This window comes from Bombina bombina, chromosome 5, assembly GCF_027579735.1.
Source record: "Bombina bombina isolate aBomBom1 chromosome 5, aBomBom1.pri, whole genome shotgun sequence".
NCBI classification, from domain to species: domain Eukaryota; kingdom Metazoa; phylum Chordata; class Amphibia; order Anura; family Bombinatoridae; genus Bombina; species Bombina bombina.
The window spans coordinates 522,985,542-523,003,418 of NC_069503.1; the positions used below are offsets into that span (position 1 = coordinate 522,985,542).

Here is a 17,877-nt window from a genome sequence, read left to right on the forward strand (position 1 = left end):
GACATTTTTTGTAGGAGGTTCACACAGAGGGGCCAAGCGTGATGCATGTGGGGTCTGGGACACAAAAGTACCCATTGTAGCAACACCAGTACTGATTAGAGGTAGATGCCCAATCTCATTTGAAACCTTATAGACCACTGCAGTTACACCTCTGGGTATCAGCCATTAACCTAAGATCTGAATACAAAATATATGATGTAAAAGCTTTTAAAATTGATAGTTCTAAGCACATTTTCATAGGATATGCTCTAGATACAGTTTTTAAACTTTTTTAACCATCTTATAATAGTATGTATATAGGCTGCATATCTGTGTTTCAATGTCCTAAGTTTAAGGATATAAATCTTGGAAACCGACTGTATATTTATGTACTTGTATTTTCCGTTGCTGCAGCCAATCACAGCTATACAAACACTTGTACACTGGCCAAAGCAATGACTTGTGTAATACAGGATTAGGCTAGTTAAAGGGACATGAAACACAATTTTTTTCTTTCTTTCATGATTCAGATAGAGCATGTGATTTTAAACTACATTTACAAATTGCAGAAGTAAATTGAAGTAAAACGAGGCAAATTAAATACTGAATTAAACATTTTATATGGAGTTAATTTTAAGTTTTATGTCCCATTCATAAATTAAAGATTATGTATTAATAGTAATTGTATTACTTGATCCACATAATTTGATGGTATAACTCATTCCTATACATTGCAATGCCTGTTTCAGTTAATTAAATTGTTTTCAAACTGAATTGTAGTGTTTTAAATGTTATTTTCTTTATTTATTATATAATTCTCTCTAAACATGGGATAAAAATAAGTATTATTTTGCAGATATATAGAGAAATGTATATTTTGTTATTTGTTTGATAAAATGAATAACAATGTTGAAATATTTTGTGTACTTTTGTTTATTTAAATAACAAACCATATGAATAAAAACAAGATTCATTCATATTACCTCATAGATAGAGAACCAAATGAATTATTAAATGTTATATTTGTTCATTCAGCTTGTTCTGTTAATAAGCCAAATTCTCTGAAATATTTCAGCACATTTTTGCATGTCTATTATTGGTTATTAAAGGGACATACAACAGATCATTGTATAGCACATCTCTACACAAAAAAATACTTTAGCAAATAGTATTTCCACTGGAGTAGGGGATTGTGGGTAAGAATATGCAAATTAGCATGTGCAGTGTTTAATCTTTTTGTTTCCTGCAGCCGATTTAAACATGGATTCCCTCATGCCAGTGCAGCACTCCTCTAGGCAGCCTTAGTGCATTGTAGAGATAGGTAAAGCAAGAGAGGACACACGTGAACCCTTTTTTTGGTCAAATAATAGATGTCCTGGTCTTTGTATAGTAAAGTTGGTATAGAGCATCCAGGCCAAAACAGGTTGAAGTGAGGAAAAAACATGAGTAATAAAACTCCTCCCATTGCGATTATAGTGACACATAATATTATAATTGTCATAAAAGTCAAGAAATAAGCTTTGATGATCTACACAAAACATACATTAAAAAAATCACTTTCCAGTTTGCTTCAATTTTTAAATTTGCCTCTTACGGTTTTATTTGGGACAACCATACTTACAAACATTGTTGCAAACACAGCTGCCATATAGTGCTTAACATAAGTGTGCTCTTATGGCAAGGGGCACATTTCAACAACGGATTCCTAGAGAAAGAGCTGCATTAGTTATAGATATAACTTAGAAAGGTTTTGTATTTGTTTTAATTGTACTCTCTCTTTATTAATTATCTTTACTTATTAAATGTAATTATATGACTGAGAGTTTTCAGGAACTAACAGAGTATTCTGTGAGACTGTCATGGTTTTGGAGCTCTTTCTACTATCCCGACTATATTTATGTCCCAGCGTTTTGTTAAAAAAATATTGTAACGCCCTAGCTATGCCCAGGAGGGCCCATCGCCCATACCCAAAGATATGGGTTCTATGATGTCCAACTCCAACCCCAGATCACCCAGACTCAGCCTGAGCTTCCTGGTCCTGAGAAAACAGGGACTTCATGTTTGTCCATTCCAGTGGGAACATGTTTCTAAATTCTTCAGTAACAACATTTCATGTTAGCCTACTGACAAATAAAAAAAAATGTTTATTAGAATAAGAGCAGATTTAATTTTTAAATGAGAATCAATTTTGGCGTCAGAATTAATACTTATAGGATTTGTATTTTTGATGATACAACTAATATATAGTAGGGTCTTTAGAAATGGCAATGTTTTTTCTAAATTTAGAATTTTGGATATTTTAACACTAATTATTAAAAATGAACAGAAAATTATATCAAATACTTAAAGGGACAGTCTGGTGAAAATTAAACATTCATGATTCAGATAATGCATGCAATTTTAAACAACTTGCCAATTTACTTTTATTCTCTTGGTATTCTTTGTTGAAAACTCTACCTAGGTAGGTTTGTATGCTATTTTATAAGCCCTTGAAGGCCACCTCCTATATCAGTTTTTTTACAGCTAGACAGTGCTAGTTTATGTGTGCTATATAGATAACAATATGCTCACTCTCGTGGGGTTACCTAGGAGTCAGCACTAATTGGCAACAATGCATGTCTGTCCAAAGAACTGAAATAAGGGGGCAGGCAGTCTTCAGAGGCTTAGATACAAGGTAATGACAGCGGTAAAAAGTGTGTTAATATAACTGTGTTGGTTATGCAAAACTGGAGAATTTGTAATAAAGGGATTATCTATCAATTTAAACAATACAAATTCTGGAGTAGACTGTCCCTTTAACTGCAAAGTCATAAAAGCCATGCACAAACTGTATTTCTGATGGATCGATTGGAAAAAAAACCTGGAACACACTTCCCTTAGATTTTCTATTGGATTGGGAAAGATCCCATTGTTTAATAACCTTGTTCTAAGTCATTAATATAAGGAATTTTGCCAGTCATATTTTTAATTTATAGAGACATGAAAGTCAAAATTAAAGTGATGGTAAAGTATTGCAAACTTCAACATGCGATAGTATAGATAACAAAAAAAAAAAATGCACTTTCATTCACCAAAACGCTGAAAACTGTCAGTATTTGTAAATATTTACTTTTTAGATGCTTCCATTTCAGCTCCGTTCCTCCACCTGTACAATCGCCGCCATAGATTTTAAAAATCACGTGTTTTCAACTTGCAATCAGAATCCTGGCCAGTCGGGGACTGTAAAACACACTAACATGCCCCTCGTTAGCTATGCGCATGCGCTACATGTTAGATCTCAGACTGATCGTCTGAAAACATGTATTAAGCAATTAACGCATGCGCAAAGTGAATAGTTGAACAATATTCCTTATATAATGACGTAGAGAGCGGGTTGTTCCGCTCTCTACTACAACTCATACACAGATCAGGAAGTAATACTGGGGGCGGAGCAAGGAGCGATAACGCTCAGTAAGTAAAATATTATTTAAAAAAAAAACAATTGAATTTTAAATTAAAAAAAACTAGCGATTTTGGTGATAGAGACTTAAGTAATACGATTTTACCTTCACATTGCCCTCAATTTACCATCACTTTAAACTTTCCAATTTTCTTCTGTTTTGAAATTTACCGCTTCCTCTTTTGATTAAACTGAGGTATGCTAAGGGGCAAACATGTCTTGAGCAGCGGTCTTTGCAACAATGTTTATAATAATGTTTTTGAGTGCCTAGGGCAGCACAAAACCTAAATATGCCACTGATCTAACGTTAAAACGCTGTATATTTTTACTGACCCTTTAAATTCCATATAAGTACATTGCAGCACATTGCAGCATTCCCTTCAATGAGAAGAGTGATATCCATTAGACCAGAGCCTACCAAATTGTGAGCCACATCAAGCCCTCCAAGGGGTGTAGTGTGGCTCTAAGCACCACTGAGTAGAAAAGATACAGAAGTAAATTGTTATAGAAATGCTGCTCCTCACTTCCCAAACTTGGTATTTGTTTTGTAGTATATACATTTAAATGAATTAATACTATGTAGTAGTTATTCATTTTTCATTGTAATTTTAAACTAAGATGTGATTATAATCTAAATTTGTTTTGAGGCATTAGGCTCCATTTATCAAGCAGTGGAATTGCTTTGGAGTCCTTGTGGTCATCCGTCTGCAGCTTCTTGACCTCTTGTTCAGGTTGATTGACAGGCCTGCTCTTGCCTGATTATTGGTCGTGTTGCACAAGAATTTTCTTGTGCATTGGTAAATGTGAGCAGTAGATCACAGACTGACAGGTCCCCAAATAGGGATCTTTGTTGGTGATTTGATAAATGGGGCCCATTTTCTTTAGCATAAGTGTGAGTATGTGGCTTCAGACTTAATGCCATCATAACTGACTGTCTCTTCATATGTTTTTGGTGCCACTTAGACTTATCTTTAGGTGTCCTATATACCACATAAGTTTAGGTCTATCATTCTACTCAGAATACATTTGCATCTTCATCACCAATCAAACAGTATTAAATCATCAAGCCAACCTTACAACCTTGCACCAAAATCTAATTCAATCATTTAATAAACGTCCAAATTATAAATAAAAATATATGTAATGCCTTACTTTCTTTAAATAATTACTTGCAAAATACACTTTAATATAAAACTGTTATAAGAAACGAGCATACTAAAAATCCCTCTAGTGGCCACTAAAGGAAGTCAAGCGTTATGTTAGAAAAAGGAGAAAAAGACTTAATACTTATGAGCGGTTGCTGGCTAAGGTGAACTTTTTAATTTTTATCTTTTTTTAATGAATGTATCATCAGTGGTTTATTTGTATGTATGTGTGTGTGTGTGTGTATATATATATATATATAGATATATATATATATATATATATATATATATATATATATATACACACTCACCGGCCACTTTATTAGGTACACCTTGCTAGTACCAGGTTGGACCCCTATTTTCCTTCAGAACTGCCTTACTTCTTTGTGGCATAGGTCCAACAAGGTGTTGGAAACATTCCTCAAAGATTTTAGTCCATATTGACATGATAGTATCACGCAGTTGCTGATGATTTGTCGGCTGCACATCCATGATGCCAATCTCCCATTACACCACATCCCAAAGGTGCTCTTCTGGATTGAGATATGGTGACTGTGGAGGCCATTGGAGTACAGTGAACTCATTGTCATGTTCAAGAAACCAGTTTGATATGATTTGAGCTTTGTGACATGGTGCATTATCCTGCTGGAAGATGGTTACACTGTAGTCATAAAGGGATGGACATGGTCAGCAACAATACTCAGGTAGGCCGTGGAGTTTAAACAATGCTCAGTTGGTACTAAGGGGCCCAAACTGTGCAAAGAAAATATCTCCCACATCATTACACCACCACCACCAGCCTGAACTGTTGATACAAGGCAGGATGAATCCATGCTTTCATGTTGTTTACGCCAAATTCTGACCCTACCATCTGAATGTCGTAGCTGAAATTGAGATTCATCAGACCAGACAACGTATTTACAATCTTCTATTGTCCAATTTTGGTGAGCCTGTGTGAATTGTAAACTCTGTTTCCTGTTCTTAGCTGACAGGAGTGGCACCCGGTGTGGTCTTCTGCTGCTGTAGCCCATCTGCTTTAAGGTTTGATGTGTTGTGTTTTGAGAGATGGTATTCTGCATAACTTGATTGTAATGAGTGGTTATTTGAGTTACTGTTGCCTTTCTATCATCTCGAACCAGTCTGCCCTTTCTCCTCTGACCTCTGACATCAACAAGGCATTTTTGTCCACACAACTGCCGTTCACTGTATATTTTCTCTTTTTCGGACCATTCTCTGTAAACCCTAGAGATGGTTGTGTGTGAAAATCCCAGTAGATAAGCAGTTTTATAAAAACTCAGACCAGCCCGTCTGGCACAACAACCATGCCACGTGCCAAAGTCCCTTAAATCCCCTTTCTTCCCCATTCTGATGTTTGGTTTGAACTTCAGCAAGTCATCTTCACCACGTCTAGATGCCTAAATGCATTGAGTTGCTACCATGTGATTGGCTGATTAGCAATTTGTGTTACCAAGCAATTGAACAGGTGTACCTAATAAAGTGGCTGGTGAGTGTATATTTGTGTGTGTGTATATATATATATATATATATATATATATATGATTTGTGAATAACAATATATATTTAATGATGATGAAAAATTAATTAGTGGAACCTACACATGAATCATATTTAATCCAAATGCCTCAATAGTGAAAAATTGTCAAAAAATGTATCCCCTGATTATGATATGTTTGTATGCTGATATCACAATTGGTCAGTTTTATTCTTTACTTGCCATAATGTTATCCACTTTCAGCCAGCTTAAAGCAGTTTCAGGTCTTCATTGTATAAACAATCAATGCAGATATTACTTTGCTGTGAAGCATTGCGCTCACGAGAGCTCGCTTCCATAGGCTCCTATGGAAGCCTCGTTCTCATTTTGTGATTATATACATATTTTTTTATGTGTTAATATGTGTATATACTCACATATTAACATATTAATATATATGTATATAAGCATATACATATATTTACTGGGAACTGTGCCATTTTTTTTCTAATACCCCACAGCCGCCAATTTTAGTCATCCAAAACTGCTAAGTGCAGTTTTCTTTTCTTTTTTTTTTTTTTTTTTTTTTTTTAAAAAAAAGCTAAATTAAAAAAAAAAAAAAAAAAAAAAGACGAAGAAGAAAACTAACACTTGATTTTAGGGGCATTTGTGGCACATTAATAAAATGAATCAGAGATCTGATCTCTGGTTAAGTTTATAAGTGCTAATTGCTACCACAAGCTTGCAGTACAAAAATTTGCGTGCAAATTTGCCTTTTTTTTGTCGGCGCGCGATAAATTAGCACTTCACTTGTAATCTAGCCCTATCTCTGGTGCTACACAATACACCCTACATTCTTCAGTTCTATAACCAGTCATACTTTTTATCTAAACAAGTTTTGTACCAAGTTTTCCATGCCTGCTACGTTAGCCTTCTCAACCTTTTACCCCATCATTTATTGTTTTGTGCCAATGACCATTGGTCATAAACATTGCATGTTAGACAATTATAACAAAATTCTAAATGCTCAGTCTATAATGTTAGTTCTGCAAGTGTTCAAAAAAAATATTTTTTTCAATGAGGTTATTTCTTGCACTAACTGCACCTTTCTATAAGGAAATACCTAAAATAATAATTATTTAGTCAATTAGTATACCATTTGAAACACAATTTCTTGTTCTGATATTATTTTCTTATTGATATGTTACATACAAAATAAACAGTGTAAAATGTGTTATTGTAAACTTCAAAACATGGATATAAAACAGATTAGTTATTTAGTTCAGTAGAAAGAGCAATATCTACATAATGGAAATATTAACAAATGGAATCTAAGATTTCTGTTTTGGCTGCTAAAGAGTGATGCAATACACTAGCGAACAACAGGTTAAATCTCACAATTTATGTAAATTAGGCATTTTGATATACTTATGACTTGGTTTGTAAGACATATGATTAAGAATGTATTGTGCTAATAAAATTTGCAGACAAGAATGACATTTTCTCAAAGTACTGCTAATATCCTTAATAGAAGGTTGTGCTTGTAATGTATTATTAAAGGTACTTTAAATTGAATCAAGCAATGTTTAAACATCAAATAAAGTGTAATGTACCTATATTTTACTCTTATCTTTCAAACTGTTCACCAGAGAGAGAAAAGATCTGAATATGACCACAGTTTTAACACCACTGTTTTGTTGACATTCTCATTAAAATCCTGATTGACTACATTATTAATTGTATAAATGTTTGACCTTTATTACACAAAGAATATGCAAGATTTACCTTTTCAGAAAGCCTTCCCTGTTTTAACTGTACATATCAGATTAAAGTATTTATTGGCTTGCACCCATTGCAACTGTTCGTTTTGGACCCTTCACAGTTGGGGGATGATTATGCAACTGGAAATAAAACATTGCAAAATGGTAAGAAAGGTCATTTTTACTTGAATTACATTTGCATTTCACCTTATTCTGCAGTGCTGTGTGGGAGTATGGGTATTTTTTCTTGTTTTGATGCTTTTAGGTGTAAATGTATATCAGAATGATGTGTTTCTGCTTGTACAAAGATGATGTGCTTCTGTATAACAACCTAATACTAGTATTATTTGCACAATGTTTTATCTCTTTTTGAATCAAATAAAATGTTGCGTGGATGCAGTTGCACATGTGGTTTGAAGGCATTCGATTTTATGTGGTCCTGATAACTTGTGTGCAACATCATCTGTGTGTAATTTATATTGATTCATGAAGAGGCTTTACAGCTTGCAAATAATACAGTTAATATATGTTAAAATTCCAAGTTTGCATTACTGTTATGTTTAGTCAGTTTGCTATTTACAATATATATGAGAGATGCACATGTCCATATCTTCATTTGACTAGAAGAAATATCGATGAACCACCTTCTTCCAGTCTACGTCTCTGAAAACCTGAGTTACTTAATTGAGGCTATCTGTGTAGCCTGTTCTTATGACCCGGCTACCCATGTAACCCTTTTACAGTAGTTCAGATCAGAACCCTGGACAGCGCACCTCTCAACTCTCTATGGTACAGAATATTTTGGATGGAGAATATGCACAAATGACAAAAGCTCTGAATACAGCACATTGTAAAATGACATGTTTTTTTATTGTTATCTAATAACAGAAATAGATTCTGGCAAGTAAAGCTTATGTTGATATAAAATGAATATGTAGCATAATGAACTAAAACATGCATGAATTAGATACAAAGGTCAATGGATATTGAAACAATAGAAAGTGCTCAAACAATATTGTTCAAGACAAATAGAATATATGTAGTATGATTAAACCATGTTAAATTGTAATATAATACATAAAAAATAAGGATACTTGCATAAGTTTAAAGATCCACAAATGTAGTTAGTCCACTCTCTTAAGTCTGGCACGACTATGTGACCAACACAATGGGCCAGATTATGAGTGGAGCGCTAACAGTTGCGCACAAGAATTAAAGGGACAGTCAAGTCCCAAAAAAACTTTCATGATTTAAATAGGGAATGTAATTTTAAACAACTTTCCAATTTACTTGTATCACTAATTTTGCTTTGTTCTCTTCATATTCTTAGTTGAAAGCTAATTCTAGGAGGTTCATATGCTAATTTCTTAGACTTTGAAGACTGCCTCTAATCTGAATGCATTTTGACCACTAGAGGGCATTAGTTCATGTGTTTCATATAGATAACATTGAGCTCATACACGTGAAGTTACCCTGGAGTGAGCACTGATTGGCTAAAATGCAATTCTGTCAAAAGAACTGAAATAAGGGGGCAATTTGCAGAGGCTCAGATACAAGGTTATCACAGAGGTAAAAAGTGTATTTCTATAACAGTGTTGTTAAACAAAACGGGGTAATGGGTAATAAAGGGATTATCTTTCTTTTAAAACAACACAAATTCTGGTGTTAACTGTCCCTTTAAGGGGTTTATTGCTGGTGTCTGCCCTCGTCAGGTTTACCGTTCATATTACAAATGCAATCCCGATTTACACTAGAATGATTACCACAGCCTCAAAGATCTGGTTAACTTCCACAAAACAAAAAAGTTGGACAAAACACATCAAAAATAAATTACAAAGTACAGTTACACTCATAATAACACTGTCTGATAACAATTATTTAAAAAAAATAATGCACACAAAAGTTATAAGGGCTCAAAGATATAAGGTATCAGGTGTTAAAAAAAAAGGGCAGGGAAAGGGCTTTGGCATAGACATACATACATACATATACATGTTTAAAGATGGATATATATATATATATATATATATATATATATCCTCCAAAAGAATGCACTCTCAGGACTTTCACAAAAAAGAACCACAATTTATTTAACGTTTTCAGAGATCAACTCTCCTTTACATGTATATATGTGGGTACATATATCTTTATGTATTTATATGTGTATTTATGTATTTATAGACATATATACACATATGAACACATACATACTTATGTGCAAATAGACATACAGTATATAAGTGCATTGGAAACATATTTATCCAATATTCATATTTAATAAAAGATTTAACTATGTATTTACTGTAAATATTTCACATTCCAATGTTCTGCATAAAGGAAAACATGTGCTAAGTGTTTATAAAAAGATATTCCTATATATACATCTGTATATATCTAGACCTATATATAATCATATATATATATATATATATATATATATATATATATATATATATAATATTTGTTAAAAAATAGCAGATATATGTAGACATATGTATTTATAAATAAATGGAACATATTCAGAAGAACATTGAAATGGGAAATATTCATATTTACGTCAGGTTAGCGCACATGAGAATATGCGATTGGGTTTGTGCGCGAGTAAGGTGTTTTTGCTCCATTGACTTCTATGGGGGAATTCGTGAAAGGCACACAAAATTCTAAGTTTGGCTTTTCGCACTCGTCGGGTTAGAGTGAAAGCAAAAACAGTTTACTTTCAACTCATAATACAAGCACAACCCGCCGAACACAAAAGCTTACTTCTAGCACAGTTAACGCTAGAGCGGAGGCATAAATAGCACTCCAATCATAATCTGACCCAATGTATTTTGAGGTTCCACCTATTCATCAAGTCAGTGAAGTGGAGTCCACTGACATGATATATTCTATTTTTCTTGAATAATATTGTTTGAGTGCTGTCTATTGTTTCCAATGCTATTTACTCCTATCTAGGTTTTTTTTTCTTCTTTGAAAACTAGCAGCTTAAACAACTAAGTATTGTTTTTTATCTCTTTTTTTGTAGTATTGCTACTACTTTGTGTTTTAGTTTAATAAAGTGTAATAGATACCAGATAAGCCATCAGTGTGAAGAGAATTATAGTCAAATGTTTATCTTTCATATAGATGATGCCAAAATTTAGTTTTAGTATTATCACTTGGTAACTATAAGTTCTACTTATCTGCTAGTCGAAAGTATTCATTTTAAACGTATCACTCCTTGGGTTCTCTCAATAATAGATAAACTGTAATAATATGTACCTTTTTGTTTTCTGCAGTACACTTTTAATGCAAGGGATTTGTCAAAACAAAATCAAAGTTGAATCCCATATTTTGTTTTCTGGAAGACCATATTAAATTTATATATATATATATATATATATATACATATATATATATATATATATATATATATATATATATATATATATATATATATATATATATATATATATATATATATATATATATATATATATAAAAAAATCAGCAACATGGTCCATGCAAATTATCTTTTAAAATTACATTTTGGGTAAAAAAACCAAACATTAATTGTAAATAAACAAAATAATTAACAGAGAAAAACCAAACTTCAAGATTACGAGTTTTGCGGTAACAGGGGTGCGTTGCTAACGAGCATTTTTTTTAACGCTCCCTTAAGACAACGCTGGTATTACAGGTTTTTACAAACCCGGCGTTAGCCGCAAAAAGGTGAGCGTAGAGCAAAATTTAGCTCCACATCTCACCTCAATACCAGCGTTGCTTACGGTAGCGGTAAGCTGGCTAAACGTGCTCGTGAACGATTTCCCCATAGGAATCAATGGGGCAGATTTAACTGGAAAAAAAACTAAGACCCGGGTTGGGTGTGTGGGTGGTGGGTTTTAATGTTGGGGGGGTATTGTATTTTATTTTTACAGGTAAAAGAGCTGATTACTTTGGGCCAATGCCCCGCAAAAGGCCCTTTTAAGGGCTATTTGTAATTTAGTATAGGGTTCTGGATTTTTTTATTTTGGAGGGCTTTTTTTATTTTATTAGGGGGATTAGAGTAGGTGTAATTAGTTTTAAAAAAATGTAATTATTTTTTTATTTTCTGTAATTTAGTGTTTGTTGTTTTTCGTACTTTAGTTTATTTAATTGAATTGTATTTAATTGTAGGTAGTTTAGGTAATTAATTTAATGATAGTGTAGATTTAGGTGTAATTGTAACTTAGGTTAGGATTTATTTTACAGGTATATTTGTAGTTATTTTAACTAGGTAGTTATTAAATAGTTAATAACTATTTAATAACTATTGTACCTAGTTAAAATAAATACAAAGTTGCATGTAAAATAAAAATAAACCCTGAGATAGCTACAATGTAACTATTAGTTATATTGTAGCTAGCTTAGGGTTTATTTTATAGGTAAGTATTTAGTTTTAAATCGGAATAATTTTTTTTAATTGTAGTAATTTTATTTAGATTATTTTAAATTATATTTAAGTTAGGGGGGGTTAGGTTTAGACTTATGTTTAGGGGTTAATACCTTTAATATAGTAGCAGCGACATTGGGGGTGGCAGATTAGGGGTTATTAAATGTAGGTAGGTGTCGGCGATGTTAGGTACGGCAGATTAGGGGTTAATAAAATGTAACTAGTGTTTGCGAGGCAGGAGTGTGGCGGTTTAGGGGTTAATTTATTAATTAAAGTGGCAGCGATGTCCGGTCGGCAGATTAGGGGTTAAACTTTTAATTTAAGTGTTTGCCATGTGGGGGGGGGGGGTGGGCTCGGTTTAGGGGTTAATAGGTAGTTTATGGGTGTTAGTGTACTTTGTAGCACTTTAGTTAAGAGTTTTATGTTATGGCGTTAGCCCATAAAACTCTTAACTACTGACTTTTAAATGCGGTAGGAGTCTTGACAGGAGAGGCTCACCACCACTCACCACCACTCACTTCTTCCAAGACTCGTAATACCAGCGTTATGCAAGTCCCATTGAAAAGATAGGATACGCAATTGACGTAAGGGGATTTGCGGTAAGCTCGAGTCGCGGAAGAAAAGTGAGCGGTACACCTGTACCTGCCAGACTCGTAATACCAGCGGGCGTTAAAAAGCAGCGTTGGGACCTCTCAACGCTGCTTTTTAAGGCTAACGCAAGACTCGTAATCTCGCCGAAAGTGTTTCTAAATACTGAGGTAAACTAGTAGGGAACATACTTAGAAAATAAGAAATCCATCAACTAGCCCTTCACATCTGATACAAAGACACAAGAAGCAAACAGCCCTAAGTGATGCTACAAAGTAATATGGAGAATTTAGTTCTGCATTCTAACACAAAGCATACTGACACACATTACACTAATTTAGCCACAGAAACATGGTGCAATTATTTAGACTTGAATGCTGACACAAAGGTCTATAGATAAATCAGTTAGCCCTGCAAAGGACACAGTGAAGTAAAGAGCAACCGTTAGCCCTGCACATGTACACAAACTAGGTAGGGATTGGGAACATACTATTAGGAAATTATCTGTATATATTTGGACCAGGGAAGTAATTAGTAAGTCCAGAGAACCAGAAACGTCATTAATTGTTAATTGTGTTATATTATAGTTTAACTAGTGATATACTTGGTAATGCCACCATGTATGATGTCATATGTGATAACATCAATAGTACTGCTTTTATAAATTAAATCCACAGGAGCTCAGAAACTCACATACATAGTTAAATGATATCTTGTTCATTTTACCTTTATTTGAGTTTTTTTATTTTTTATTTACTTTAGTAAGATAAGAATTTTGAAAAATGATTCTCTGGTTTTGTCACCTACTGTGATTTTTGTTCTCTGTCCCAGTCCGACATTGGGACAAAGCCTTCCTGGAAAGCTGTGGGTCAAATAATGCACTCATATGTGTTTTATAGATTCCTGTTATTCCCCCCTTCCTGCATAGTATTTCTAATTCAGAATACTATTCTGTATACGCTACAAGCTATAGGGCTAATCACTCACTATCCTGAGATTTTGTAAAGCCTATCTAGACATGACATTAAAGTTAGGGTTTCCAAAGGCAAAGAATAATCAAAGCTTGTGAATATGAGTAGAGGAAGAAAAACAAAGGTATCTCCAATTACTTTTAAGAAGAAGCACTCTTGAGTTGTATGCTGCCTTGAAAACTGCTATATATCATATAATGTACATTAGAATCAATACAAACATTTTTACAATTGATTTAAAATAATATGTTCTATCTGTACTATTCAAAGGTTTTTGTGGCACTAGTGGTCATGGTCATTCAGTGGTGCAACATCATGGAGCAACTATGGAACAAGACTAAATCTCATATAAATTGTCTGATGCCATTTACCAATGCTGGTTTCTATTTGAACCACCTAGGACAGGGGTGTCCAAACTTTGCTCTCCAGAGGTTTTGGAACTACATTTCCGATGATGCTCAGCCAGCATTTTATCTAGCTGAGCATCATGGGAAATGTAGTTCCAAAACCTCTGGAGAGCAAAGTTTTGACACCCCTGACCTAGGAGCAATAACCTTTTATAAACCCTACAATTTTTTAGCACTATCAAACTATTATTAGATGATGTTAGTTTTTTTTTTGTTTTTGTTTTTTTTTTAATTTTTTTTTTTATTGAGATTCTTTTCAAAATAAACATTAAAACAATTGTCAATGCATAACATAAAATGCCATAAGTTATTACAGAACAGGTAACTAGAACAAAGCAGACAGGTAGACAATATGCACATTACCCATTCATTGCATGTAGTAAGTACTGCTCAAACGATATACCCACTATAATATGTAAGCGGCCGCTCTTGGACCACAGATTTGCTATAATCAAACGAGATGTGGGTAAACATTAAAACGAGAGGGCCTCTCATGGACCCTAATTGAGGAACCTCTATTTTATGGTTTTCTTCAGAACTAACATGCTATGTAACAGGGGACTATGAAAAAACTTTTATATTTCTGTAAATTTGGTAAATAGAGGATAAAATTAGATTTACTCTTTAGAAAAATGGATTTACCTCAGGTGTCTAAAGCATGGGGGTATGACTAAAGCTACACAATACTCTTATAACAAAACAAAACAGATGCCCAAAGTCATAAGGAAGTGCACATTTGCTATAACACGGGAAGTTAAAGTTCTGACTAGAACATATTGCAAGGGCACAGTGTTATCCAGCAGGTCTTAAGAGATAGAGACTTCAGGCTATAAGCCAATAGTCCTTAGGGGGATGTTTTGGCAGGCGAGCAATATGGCTCATATCCTTAATCTAGCAGTCCATAATTAGTCATATAATGTAGATTTGAATTTATTAATGGAGGCATCAAACAAACAAAAAAGAAGTGAGGGGATACTCTACTTTATATTTGTATCCTATTCTGGGAATAAATGGTAGTTATTCGCCTACGGGTATGATTAAAGCAGGCATGGCAAGCATAAGTTTAAATATGAAACGCACACCCGCTTCCCAATACAAAAAGATTGGATCTCGCCGTCCCGGCCACAGACAGCGAGAATCCAAAACATGTCAATGGAAACCCAGAAGCAAGCATTCTTATATATAACTATGGGAGTCGTTCTGGGGAATAATGGAAGTAAAGTTAGTTCTACAAGTTGGGAGAGAAGAAATATATTTGTCCTGCAAAAACATATTAGGTGAAAGTGTATTTTCCGTAGGGTACTGCCTTAACATATGATAGTTTTAGGTTACTACACTATCCCTCTCGTCAAGCCTCAGCCTAGCAGGAGCTACAGGAATATAACTAGGGATTAGTTAGAATGAGTACATTTCCAAGTTTCACCTGTAGAGATAAATTAGTTAGACAGTAAATAAGCACTCAGTTTCTGTTGCTATAGCCATTAGACTGCTTCAAAAGAAGTATTTTCAGATTTCTGCTCTGACTGCGGTATGATATCTCAAATTAGTATATACAAAGCCTCTAAACTTATTATAAACAGCGAAACACATAAAAGGTAGCTAGTTGCCATACAGTAAAAATGCTAAGAATATATTTAACCTACCAATATACATTAAGATAAGCATTGCTCCTATAGTGGACTAAAGAACAATCATTCAGATGCAAAAAAACCCCCATTGTTTCACTGAGCAATTATTTCCGACCAGAAGCTGTGTTCATAATATGCACCTACAGAGTATTATGAAACCTACTTTATCTAGACTTTAATACTAGGTTCAGAGGTAATAAACTTGCTAACTATCTTGTGAGTATCAGAGCTTATTAAACAAAACCATATAGTGCAAAACATCTGGTAGCAGTGAATGTAAAGTTAGAAATAAGGTCTTATTAAAGTTTATGGAAGTTTGTGCCCTCTTGAACAGACAGTCATGTAAGGGATTATAGAAATGTAATGATCCCTCACCGTAAACTATATACCAAGCAATGTTTATCCCACACCTGTTTTGTTGTTCAATATTCCACACTCCAAGCGTTTGCAAACCTGACATGCAAGACCCCATGCATTTGGCCACCAACTAATGTCTCTCTCTAATCTGGGCCTGGAACAAGATGCGCCCATGACGGGAGTTGCAATCGTTAGGAGGGACCTCATATTTCTGTCCTGCGGTGGTATTTCTGGATGCGGCCATATAGTGGCCATTTGCTCGGTAATGCGCCAATTCCATTGTCCATTCACACTGCAACAGTCCGTGCCTGTCCCGGGATCTGAGTGTGGGGCAGAAGGAGAGTGAGTATGCGTGGGTAAGGGTACTACACCCATCTCTAGGTTGCGGTCTGAGCCAGTTGTTAAGTTAGATTCGTGTGTAGGGCAGCTGCTTGTGAGGGGAGCACCAGGATGCCATGCCGTGACCAGTCCCTCTACCTTGCCGGCAGACTCAAGCGGTATATTCTCTGTATCCTCTACATGGAGGCGCCATGTCAGGTTATCGCTGCTACCCCATGCTGTGTCCAGTGTATGTATGAGACGTAGGTGATGTTCATCTAGAAGGACCTTTAGCTGGTAATACAAGTTAGCATTGTTAGACTCCATCCGGTAAGGAGAAATGTGAAATCCTCTCAAGGTAGATGATATCAGCTCTATGTGCTGTGTAATGACAGGCCCAAACAGGTCCTGCCGGGGGGCATATTGGAGGCCTCAGTCCTGAAGTTCGCTCCGGGAGCTCGCAGTTAACTCTATCACATCAATTTTGGGCTCATCTGATGAAGGAGCTTTAATGTGACAGGGATCAGAACAAAAAGCAAACAGATGAGCCGGTTAAGCTATTATAATGTCTAAAGGTAGTTAGAGCACTGGAGCAGGATGGTATTATGCGACCTGTCATGGCCGCCACCCGGAAGTTCCCCCCAATGTTAGTTTTTTTAAGTGTCACAGAGATGAGAAGAATGAGAATTCATAAATTCATTAAGGTTTTATAGCGGCATTTCAACCTTTATTTGACATGTTGTGCATTACCAAATGTTTTATAATTGGTGGAGACATTTCTAGAGATCTGATCTCATCTTCAGCAATTTTAAAGTCAGGCTTGGGAGAACACGCAAGAAAACATTTAAACATAGGAGGAAGATTGGCAGACAGCTGTTAAGCTCTTTTTTTCTAAAGGGCATGTATTTCCATAGCTAATCAACCTACACATTTTTCACACATAGTCTGAATTTAAAACCTTACAATGAAATAGGTTTTACACTACTTCTATGAAGCATTGTTGTAATCTTAAATGTAAGGAATGTAGAGTGATGGCCTTTATGATAGCACTCTTCCATAGGCTCCAATGGGAGCCTCATTCTGATGCCGTCATACACGGGCGGGGCTAAGGGGCAATGTGTGTCTGAATAAGTGTGATGTATACACGGAGGCTATGAGTTTGTAAATTTGTAACATTGTAACCTAAACTAGATTTATGGATACATGACTATGTTCCATGCTGAATAACTAGTATAATTAAGTTGAAGCCCTGTGTGAATTGCTGTAAATATTAGAAATAGGGAATTAAGTCAGAAATCGACTGGCTGGGCAACCCCCACGAAGCTTGCAGGCAGGAGGATGCCTTTGAGCGCATAGGAGTGCTGTATGTTTGAAGTCTGTGTTAA

General features: G+C 34.9%; 1 protein-coding gene across 1 annotated transcript in view; it reads left to right on the forward strand.

Annotated features, from left to right (window-relative positions):
- The window catches only part of PDE1C (phosphodiesterase 1C), a 1,522,336-nt gene that overhangs the window by 992,847 nt on the left and 511,612 nt on the right, over nt 1–17,877 (forward strand). The gene's annotated exons all lie outside the window — the stretch shown is intronic.